General features: G+C 35.9%; 1 non-coding gene across 1 annotated transcript; it reads left to right on the forward strand.

The window, feature by feature from the left end:
- The first annotated feature begins 11,991 nt into the window (after positions 1–11,991).
- Positions 11,992–12,071, forward strand: TRNAL-UAG (transfer RNA leucine (anticodon UAG)). The gene has a single exon. It is a non-coding gene; the product is annotated as a tRNA-Leu (tRNA).
- The last annotated feature ends 208 nt before the right edge of the window (positions 12,072–12,279 follow it).

The raw sequence follows: 12,279 nt of genomic DNA on the forward strand, positions 1-12,279 counted from the left end.
TGCTGCCATTGCGGTTATTAATTCTAATGGGTGTCCAGCATAAGAAGCTACCAGAGTAGGCTTGTCCGACAAGAAAAGGGGTCCACTGGTGTACGAACTATCTAATGAGCTTGTACTTGCACGTATGGGCTGTGTGTAGAGTATATGACACACATCTAAGTTGCCCATTAATATAGTATCGTGGGAAAAAAGACTGATATGATAGGTCCCGTCATTGCATTCGCATGTTTATTGCATTTAATCCCAATAGCGGGGTCATTTCCTGAGTATTTCTCAAAATACTCAAGCCACGTGTTACCTCTATTTCAAGTTAAGGTAAGACATTTCTCAATTATATAAGAGTTTGGGTAGAATTATCAGCCCCCAAAAATGTACAAGTGCAATCATCTTGTTCTTCACCGTCTTCAATACAGGTATCTTGTAGTTATTAAAAAATGTATAAGTGTTTGAGGGTTGAGTCGGGTCAGGTCAGATTATGAGATTTTCTAGACCGAACCCAATTATTTGCATTATAAAATTTTCAGCATAAACAACCCTTGTTATATAATGAATCCAACTCAACCCAACTCGACCATAAATTTTTTGGGATAGATAGTTGGTTCAGGTAGTTCGAGTTATTTATTCAATTTTTTTTTATTTTGATAAAATAAAAGTTTGTAAAATATATGTTTATTTATTTTCATACGTTTGGTTACCATTTGCAATTCAATTTTATGAGCAAACATGTATATCTTAAAATTAAACGTAAGTTTGATTGTACAAAGATTCAAACTAATAAGTTTTAGGGTTACCAAAGAACGAACCAGTAGAACTCAATTCAACATATATTTTGAAAAATTACTTTAACCAGATCTGGTAGAAAATAAATAATTATGAAATAAAATAAAAATACATATATATAAACACTTTTACCGGATCTAGTAGAAAATAAATAATCATGAAATAAAATAAATACGTATATATAATTTTATTGTACACAAAAATGTATATTTTAAAATTAACAATCAATTTAGATGGTTTTGGTTCAATCTAGTTTTGGGGAACCCATAAACAACCTCACTCATAAAAGTTTTCAGTTATTTGAATCTAGTCCAAATAAGTTCATAACTGAACTCAAACCAGATTGGTTCAGTCAATCCATCTAGTTTCGGGAGAACCCTTAAACCAACTCAATCATAAAAGTTTTCAGTTATTTGAATTCAGTCCAAATAAGTTCATAACCTAACTCGAACCGCACAGGTTGGGTTGGGTTGATCGAATTTTTTGAGTCATTAGATTGATTTTGATATTAATTTGAGTTAACTTTGTTTGATGAACAGTGACAAGCAAACCATTGGGAATACAAGGAAGTCATATTCATATTACGTGCAACACTGTCCAAGATTGCTTTAATCCTAAGGTTTGTGAGTGCAAATTTGGGCTGTGTTTTTGCGTACCTAAGAGCCCGTCGCCGCACTTCAGCTTCCACCATGACAACATCAGTGATACCACTCAAAACTAAGAAGTGGCTCTCAACAACTATTCAATAAATACCATTATTTTCATTGCAATATGCTTTACACAAATGAATAAGACTGTGATAAAACCATGTATTTCAATATTATATATTAGATTAAATTGAAAAATTACTTTTCATTTATGATTTATGAGTTCGAGTATGATTATTGTGGATGAGCGATTGAGGTAGATGAGAGATGACTGCGTGAATTCCGTCGTTTTATAGAACGTTTTATAGGGCCGTTATGTATCGTCGTCAGCCTCAAGGTTTTATGACGCATCTACTATGGAGAGGGTCTAGCCTTACTCCGACTAGTCTCTGCGTCGTCTGGTGACTGGCTTTCGTACCATTTGTAATGGCCCAAAGCAGACAAAGTTGGGCTTGGCTGTTACAAATGGTATCAGAGCCAAACACCGGGCGGTGTGTTAGCGAGGACGTTAGGCCCTCAAAGGGGTGGATTGTGAGATCCCACATTGGTTGGAGAGGGGAACGAAACATTCCTTACAAGGGTGTGGAAACCTCTTCCTAATAGACACATTTTAAAACCATGAGGCTGACGACGATACATAGCAAGCCAAAGCGGACAATATCTCTTAGTGGAGGGCTTGAGTAGTTATACTTTAGTTGTCATATATCTTACAGGCAAATGTCTTTGCTGCCGAAAATCCAAATCTTTCAACTAAAAACAATAAACAGAGCATTCTTGATTAGCCACTTCATGATCAAGTCTTTACTTTGTGTTAGTAGGACCAGTCAAAGCTCTATGCTCTCTCTTTTAGTGTGGGATTATGTGCGGGAGAGAAAGGAATCTGTGGTGGCAGCGAACAACGAACAACAAGACTACAACTTAATTTTGACTTTTCACTCTATAAGATGAGCACAATTCATTAAACAAAAAATTACAATACTATGAAAGTTATTAAAAGATCAGAATCAGTTCAATCTCCTTGTCCCTCTCGCGTGCCACGACCTTGTCTATACCCGAAAACATAAAAAAAAATTTAGTAGATGCATTTTAATACACAAAAATACTGGAGTCATCACATGGTTGATGTTTTCACCTTCCTCACTAGTCCGGTACTACGACCTTGTCCTAAATAAGCCTAAAACCAGAATATGATTTTAGGTCCCATTAGACATTGAAAGACTTACATGTGTGTATTTTTTTATTTTAACAATAGGGTCACTTATGGTGTTTTTTTAAATAGTCATTCTAGTCCTAACATTTTTTCTGTTAAAAACATGATTCATAACTATTAATTTAAATTTTATTGTCAAGTAAATATTTGAAATATTTCTATAAAGGCTCCAAGGTTTCATGAAAACATTTATTGCCATGATATTGCTCCTCGTCTCTTATTTTGGTAATTTTCAACCTTGTTTCTTTTTCTTCTTTTTTTTTTTTTTTTTTTTTTTTCGTTTTTTGATAACTCTCCAAAAGTAGAGTTATATCAAGTCTTTTTACAGTTAATTTTGCACTTATACTCACCATTTTCTCATTAATTGCTCCATTTATTCTAATTAGTATACATGAAATATCCAATTGTGGTTTAATATGAAAAGAAGATTAATTTCCATAAATCGAGCTTAATTGTACGCTTAATTGAGCTATTTGGTAAAATTCTAGAACATTTATGCTGAAACCATGATGCTATAGCAAATCTGGAAACAACACTGCTTGCAAATCTAGAAATAAATTGCAGACCTTGATGCTGAAGCAATCAGCAAATCTGGAAATAAATTGCAGACCTTGATGCTGAAGCAATCCGGAAAGTAAACTTTTCGGGGATGACCTGGAAATTTTAATCCACATCAGCAGTCCATGTGGATCATTGGCTACCAAATTAGAAACATCGTAGGTGGACAATTTTATCCTTTCTCAGCCCTAAATTAGAAGAAACAAGCATTATAAAAGGAAAAGGATACCTAAAATAGGGAGGGGCCACACTTGGGGGAGAGAAATCGGATTAGACAGCAGCAGCGGAGGGGCCACACTTGGGGAGAGAAATCGGATTAGACAGCAGCAGCGTTCGCTGCTGTGAAACCAGAGAAGAAGAAGAAAATCCTAATCCAGCAACTATTGACAGCGGAAGGAAAAGGAGACCAACAAGGATTGATTAGGGCAAAGAGGTGGACGTGAGAGCTCAAGGGAAGGGAACTTCCAGAACGACAACAAAACAGGATAACTTTCTATTTCCTTATTCTCTTTTCTCATTCCATCAATTTTAGAATTTAAATAGAAAAAGGAATTTAAATAGGAAAAGGGTTAGAAAATATAACACCTTAGTTTTATAGTGTTTGGGTCAAACTCGACATACTCCACTACCCAAGCGCCTCTTGGGAATTTGAATAAAACTTTCTGACTCTTTCCTCGGATCAGAGCCCGAGCCGAACCGCTACACCGCTCCTTTTACGAGTGCAAGAACAAACTCAATCCTTTCCACAATTTAGGATCAAACCGGTATACCGTTCTTTTTACGAGTTCAAGAGCAAACTCAATCGTTTCCACGACTCAAGATCAAACCGGTACAACTGTCTGAAATCTTATAGAAACACACCACAACTCTCTGAAGTAAGAGATTTACAATTTTCTCACAATACATAGATCTCTCTCAAGAATAAGATAAACAAGAAATAGAATTGGAAGCTTTGGAGAGAGCAACAATGGAGGCTTTTAAACAAAAATTTTAGATCGAAACACACCACAACTCTTTGAAGTAATAGATTTACAATTTTCTCGCAATACAATAGACATCTCTCTATCTCTCAAGAATAAGATAAATAAGTTTAAAATTGGAAGCTTTGGAGAGACCAACAATAGAGGCTTTTAAACAAAAATTTTAGATCCAGAAAACTATGGAAAATTGTGTATTGTGTTCTATGTTGTATGTGTTGTGTTCTGAAAAATATGAAGAGGTGATGAGAGAAATAGAATGAGGCTTTTAAACAAAAATTTTAGATCGAGAAAACTATGGAAATTGTGTATTGTGTTTTGAAAAATATGAAGAGGTGATGAGAGAAATAGAATTGGAAGCTTTGGAGAGAGCAACAATGGAGGCTTCTAAACAAAAATTTTAGATCGATAAAACTATGGAAATTGTGTATTGTGTTTTATGTTGTGTGTGTTGTGTTCTGAAAAATATGAAGAGGTGATGAGAGAAATAGAATTGGAAGCATCTCTCAATCTCTCTAGAAAATAAGATACACAAGAAATAGAATTGGAAGCTTTGGAGAGAGCAACAATGGAGACTTTTAAACAAAAAAATTTAGATCTAGAAAACTATGGAAATTGTGTATTGTATTCTATGTTGTGTGTGTTGTGTTCTGAAAAATATGAAGAGGTGATGAGAGAAATAGAATTGGAAGCTTTGGAGAGAGCAACACCACACGTCTCTCTAAAGTAATAAATTTACAATTTTCTCACAATACAATAGACATCTCTCTCAAGAATAAGATAAACAAGAAATAGAATTGGAAGCTTTTGAGAGAGCAACAATGGAGTCTTTTAAACAAAAATTTTAGATCGAGAAAACTATAGAAATTGTGTATTGTGTTCTATGTTGTGTGTGTCGTGTTGTGAAAAATATGAAGAGGTGATGAGAGAAATAAAATGAGGCTTTTAAACAAAAAATTTAGATCAAGAAAACTATGAAAATTGTGTATTGTGTTCTATGTTGTTTGCTGTGTTCTGAAAAATATGAAGAGGTGATGAGAGAAATAGAATGAGGCTTTTAAACAAAAATTTTACATCGAGAAAACTATGGACATTGTGTATTGTGTTTTATGTTGTGTGTGTTGTGTTCTGAAAAATATGAAGAGGTGATGAGTTTAAATAGGGATGAAGTTGTAAAAATAGGAATTGATACGGACCAACGTGAAACACGAAAAATAATATTTATTTATTTTTAAATTTATCTTAAAAAATTATAGACCACATGTTTCATTTATATATATATATATATTATTTTAAATAAATATTCAAAACATTTTAAATTTATTTTCATTATATATATATATATATATATATTAAATACCATTATCTCGACAATAATGAGCCAAGTATGTAATAATATGAAGCTAACTCATTTCTGCTTGCTCATAACGTAGTTCTCACAACGACCCACATCAGCAGATTTCAGACCTTCTAAAACTTCTTTCGCAGCCAGCCTCTTCATTTCTTTCGCGCTCATAGGTTCAAGTCTATTGTGCCGTAGACTTGAATTTGAAGCACTCTCAGCAACAGCAGCTATGTTCATACACCCTGCAGTGGTGTATAGGGTTCCAGATTTTGAGCCACGTTCTACCACCGTAGCACCCTTCATAATCTTCCACGAACCCTTCCCTAACTTTGTTGCATAACCTGTGCTGTCCAACTGACCAATAGAGATCAGGTTCCTTTTGAGACCAGGAATATATCTGACATCATTTAATGTCCACTGATTTCCTACCGAAGTTTTTATGCAGACATCTCCATTTCCTTTAATCTTCAAATCTTTGTTGTCGGCAAGATACACCTTCTCGAAATTTCCAGACTTGAAATTCCAGAACAAATGAATGAAAAGATGCACCTGAATCAAAAATCCAGGATTCAATGGAACTGTCCGCTCTGAGGATTAGAGCATCTCCAATGTCTTCTGCTGAATTTATAGAATCATCATCATCTCCAGATTTGTGATTCTGCTTCCTCTTTGGTATTGTACAACCTGTCCGAAAGTGACCTTTTTCTCCACAATTCCAACACGTTACGTTTGGTCTATTTGGAGATTTTTCTCGGTTCTTTGATTTTGATCGCCCTTTGTTTGGGCCCTTTGGTTTACTTCTTCCCCTTCGATCAACACTAAGAGCATTGCCTGATGAATCTCCAGTTTCTCGTTTGCGAATACTTTCGCTGAGAACTACATCTCGAATTTTACCAAACTTCAGTTTATCAGATCCTCGGGAAATGCTGATTGCGGCAACAACAGTATCCCATGACTCGGGTAAGGATGACATCAAAATCAATACTTTAATTTCATCTTCGAAATTAATTTCCACCGAACTCAGTTGACTTACGATCATATTGAATTCATTTATATGATCAGCAACACGTTCACCTTCAGACATCTGTAGATTGAACAATCTACGCATCAAATACACCTTATTCATAGCCGACGATTTTTCGTACATATTCGACAGCGCCTTCATCAGATCTGACGTTGTCTTCTCCTTGATAATGTTGAAAGCCACGTTTCTGGATAGCGTCAACCAGATCATCCCTAAGGCTTGTCGATCCTTGAGCTTCCACTGTTCTGTGGTCATGGTATCCGGCTTCACCCCCAATAGAGGTTCGTGAAGATCTTTCTGGTATAGATAATCTTCAATATGCATCTTCCAGAAACTGAAATCGGATCCATCGAACTTCTCAATTCCAATCTTTGAACTTTCCATCTTCAAAGATCGTGGTGAATTTTGCCTAGCTCTGATACCAGTTGTTAGGATCGCACAACAACGCACACACTCGATCTAGATGAAGACAAAGAATGGGATAGAGAAAATTGCAAGGAGAACTCTGGCTAAAAGAATTTTTTTTATTGATGACTTCAGGTATGTACAATAAGAGAGAGTAGAGAGAATAGAAAGTTACATCTCAAAGCTCTACCGGACGGGATATATATATATAGTTCAATTTACTATATATATCTTTACCAGATTTAACCATCTACTATATATAGCTATTTACTATATATAGTTTTACCCGATTTAACCATCTACTATATATAGCTATTTACCATATATAGCTTTACCGAATATAGCTTTACCAAATATAGCTTTACCAAATATAACTATTGACCAAGCTATAAATAAGCATCAGGCTCCATAACCTAACAATGTATATTTGAATATTTAGATTTTAACATGTTTATAAGGTAGGTTTGTTATCATCCGAACATCAATTAACCTTTTGAGTAAATCCTTGATGTACTTCTCTTGATTTAAGAAGATACCATCTTTCAGTTGTTTGATTTGAAGTCCAAGAAAGAAACTGAGCTCTCCCATCGTACTCATCTCAAACTCATTATACATACATTTGGAAAATTCTTCACATAAAGAAGGGTTAGTAGAACCAAATATAATATCATCCACATATATTTGCACTAATAACATAACATTTTCTTTAATTTTAATAAAGAGAGTAGTGTCGAGCTCACCCATTTTGAAATCATTCTCAATAAGAAAATTACTAAGTCTATCGTACCAAGCTCTTGGAGCTTGTTTTAAGCCCTAAAGAGCCTTTTTCAACTTATAGACATGACGTGGAAAGTCAAAATTTTCAAATCCAGGAGGTTGTTTTACATAAACTTCCTCCATAATATAACCATTTAAGAATGCACTTTTCACATTCATTTGATATAATATAAAATTTTTGTAAGAAGCAAATTCATGTAAGATTCTAATACCTTATAATCTAGCAACGGGTGCAAAAGTTTCTTCATAGTCTATACCTTCCTCCTGACAATAACCTTGAGCTACAAGTCTAGCTTTAGGCATTGCTTGCCTTCGACAACCAAACATCACTTTTGTGGAATTCAATTTTGTTTGACCACACACGTCGCCTGCGCATGCATGTTCAATCGTGCGCAACACAACAACGTTGCTTCTCATTGTCATATCAGTTCCCAACAACACGATCCATGCATCATGATATGATGCATGACCATCTTAGTTTGCTCAAACCATATGTTGGGAACTCACCCATGTGTCGATCATCTCATTAGGACATTTCAAACATTCATCCATCTGGATTCTCTTGAGCATCAGACTCTCCCGTGTACATGCTAAACCATTTACGACATACTTTCTTGATAGCGGGTGCATGATCCAACCTTCGACACATGGGTTGGGGAGCAATATTGGTACACCTATTCCATCTCTTACTTTCTTGTTTCTTTCATCAACCATAGAAAATGTTATCTATTTTAAGATTAAGATCAATCATTAGCTCAGGCATAAATCCTGGCTTGGAAAAATATGAAAATAAGGGTCACATTTAATAGGACAGGGGTAACCTGCCATTGCAACCATATCACAATCCTCACGCAAATCTTGTTAAACATGTCATAATCTAATAATCATGCCAAAAACTTGATGATGGAAATATAAAATTTTCAAATGACTCACAGTGTCGAAGGAATCATCATTTTCAAATGACAATTGTGGTCGGTGGCGTTTGTTGTTACAAACCTTGAGGATGTGAATCTAAGAACGATCATTAAGGTCATATATTGTGTGTTCTTCTTCAATGATGGAAGGAGAAGACGCTAAACCGATTGAGGCGGACTCTTGGAGAATCTTTTAAGAATCACCTACCGAAGATGTCTGGGCTAAAACTGCTAGTAGCCTAGACATTGAGTTGAGAAATTCAGTGTTTTTCCTTTGTGGCAGATCTTGTAAATGACCATTTGTCGAAAGACATATCAAAACTATTTACTTTTCGTTAAAGGATCGACATATCCTTTCTGGCCTCATGTTTGATGTTCACATAGAGAACCTTAACATCTCATCAGAAGCATTCAAATGTCTCCCCCACAACTCTTAGATCTTCTCCAAAAAGATTTACTATGCTCATAGAGGTAAATCTGGAGAAATCGTCAACCTGTTTCCAAAACCCTTTCATGGGATCAGATTACTAAGAATTCTACTTGGATCCTTAAATATGTGAGCCTTCCAATCAGGAAAGACCCACAGTTTGCTCAAGTCATCGAACATGATGATGGAAAGCGTAAAAGTAAAATTCAATGAAAATTAAATTTTCTTTCCAAAGGTAAAGATTCTTAAGCTCGAGATCTAGTACCTCATGAATCTCGAGATCTCCATAAAAAATCAACATGTCAAAGTCTATGAAAATAGAGCCGGTTGATTACAACAAAGAAGTAGTTTTAGTCGATTATGAGGGCAATCCCAGATCTCCAACTCAAACCGAATTGGATACTACATCTACCTTCAACCAGATCGATATTATCACAAATGAATTGTCCACTGATAAAGAATTCCTTAAAAATGCATTACAACCTCGAAGGATATCCTAAATATCCAACATCAAAATAACTTCTCAAACAAGATTCTCTCAACCATTGCAAGACAAGTTTAGAAGATTGAAGAAAAAATCAAGGAAAGACGACAACAAAAGAAATAAAAAAAAAAAAAACTATTGCAAATATTAATGGCGTGAGATTCGCAAAAGTTGAGGAAAGTTCTTTTATTCATACCAGCTATTTTAGACAAAGTAATTAGTCTCGGCTCAACAGAAGAGGCACTTGCTCTGATTGAAGAAAAGCTAAACAATCTTTCAATTTTGATAGAACCTTAAGTAATTAAACTTTTAGTGTCATAATGAACCATATGAGAACGACCTCAAAAATTTTAAAAATGATTTCTCCAAAGAAGAAAAGATGCCCAAAAAAACTAGACCTCATCAACAAAATTGTTAAATTAGAGGACAAAGTCCAAAAAACTAGATGAAGAAAAATTGGTATCCTAAGCCCTCTTTCCCCGATGTTCCGTTCGAAGAAAAAACTCAAATGACTCAATCCACCTATGAAGGAACATTCATACAGAAGTGGAATATAGATGGTCTATCCGGTCATCTAGTCGTAAATGTAATCAACAAAATGTTGATGCGAGCTAGCGCCTATAGTCTTCGAGGTAAGTTTGACCACGCTATTGCTCAAATTGTAACTTTTGGTTTCACAGGAGTACTCAAGGATGGGTTGGAGAAGCATATCTCCGACGAAGAAAAGCAAAGGATACTCAACCATACTACTATAGAAAGAGAAGTACAAATATAAAAAGTGAAATTGGAATATCTCAAGTTATGGAGAATGATATAAGTGTTGAATAGCCATTAATACCCTTTTATATATTGTCTTAAAGTTTGTCGTAGGCAAACTGGAAATCCATACTGAACGTTTGAGAAAATTCTTATGATTATAAGATGCAAAAAGTTAGCTACTTCTGATGGTACAAAGATATAATTGTAACTAAGGTTATGACAAGATATGATAGTACCCTTTAATTATGGATGATGCGCTTCATTGAAGGACTTCAAAAGTATATTTCTCGAAGGATAACTACCACTCTCAATGAAGAGTGTAAGCATAAGATTCCTTGGAATGAATTCACTTATGGTGATTTAGGTTATGTAATAGCCAAGTCGACCGCCAGCAAATATTGTCTACTTTGGCCCGTTACGTATCGTCGTGAGTCTCACGGTTTTAAAAGCATCTGTTAGGGATCAAAATGATATTAATTAACAAATCAGAGTGGCGCAGCGGAAGCGTGGTGGGCCCATAACCCACAGGTCCCAGGGCAGAAACCTGGCTCTGATACCAACAATAAATAGCATTCCCATCAACTACAAGGTCGGTATAATTTTTGGTTTCACAGGAATACTCATACTCAAAGACAAATATGGCTTTGATACCAACAATAAATAACATTCCCATCAAGAAAAGAATTTTAAATTAGGAACTTCACCAAACTCTTTTAAATACTCTATGGGTGCTGTCCAACTCATGGTTTTAAAATGCGTCTACTATATTGAGAGTTTCGCCGTACTTTGACCAGTACGGTCATACTTCTTCAAATGTGCGGCCTCTAATCTTGACACGCTCACCAAAAACCTTATGGGGTACTTAATCTACATTCATATTTTTTACCTGGCTTTGTGGCTTTGTTGGCTTTGTTGGACCTTAGGCAAGGTTTACCTTCGACATTCAAACATCACTTATGTGGAATCAAAACTTGTTTCACCATACACGATGCCTATGCATGCATGTTCAATTGTGTACGACACAACAACGTTGCATCTCATCGTCATCTCGGTTCCTCACAACACGTCCCATGCATCGTGATGCAATCTCAAGTCTCGAGATAGCTTCTCGAGATAGCTTGACCATCTTGGTTGTGTAGACACATCCCTCAGGACAGTTTGGCCAAGTGGTCTAAGGTGCCAGATTTAGGCTTTGGTTTGAAGGGGCGTGGTCCCACAGCTGTCATTTATTTTCATTTTTTGTAAACCTTCAAGCCCGCTGCTAGCACATATTATAAAAACCTCATGATTTTAAAACGCGTCTACTATAGAGAGAGTCTAGCCCTACTCCGACCAGTGCATCGTGTAACGGTCATACTTCTTCAAATGTGCGGCTTCGTGATCTTGACACGCTAGCCAAAAATCTTATGGGGTACACAATCTCCATTCACATTTTTCACCTCGGCTTTGTGGCTTTGTTATACCATAGGCAAGGTTTGCCTTCAACGTTGAAACATCACTTATGTGGAATCAAAACTTGTTTGACCACACACGCCGCCTATGCATGCATGTTCTATCATGTGCGACACAACAATGTTGCATCTCATCATTATCTCGGTTCCCAACAACACGATCCATGTATCTTGATGCAATCTCATGTCTTGAGATACTCGATCATCTTGGTTTTTCTAGACACATTTGTTGGGACAGTTTGGCCGAGTGGTTTAAGGCGCCAAATTTAGGCTCTGGTCTGAAAGGGCGTGGGTTCAAATTCCACAGCTGTCATAATCATACTTTTTCAATCTCATCGTCCGACCCATGCATCGTATTGCAATCTCATGTCTAGAGATAGCTTGACTATCTTGGTTTGTCAAGGCACATCTGTCGTACAGTTTAGTCGAGAGTGGTTTAAGATGCCAGATAGATTTGGGCTCTAGTTTAAAAGGGTATGGTTTTAAAACTCGTCTATTATGAAGAGATTCTAACCCAACTC

The sequence above is a fragment of the Cucurbita pepo genome, chromosome 15 (assembly GCF_057944985.1).
Source record: "Cucurbita pepo subsp. pepo isolate OVF chromosome 15, ASM5794498v1, whole genome shotgun sequence".
Taxonomy (NCBI): Eukaryota; Viridiplantae; Streptophyta; class Magnoliopsida; order Cucurbitales; family Cucurbitaceae; genus Cucurbita; species Cucurbita pepo.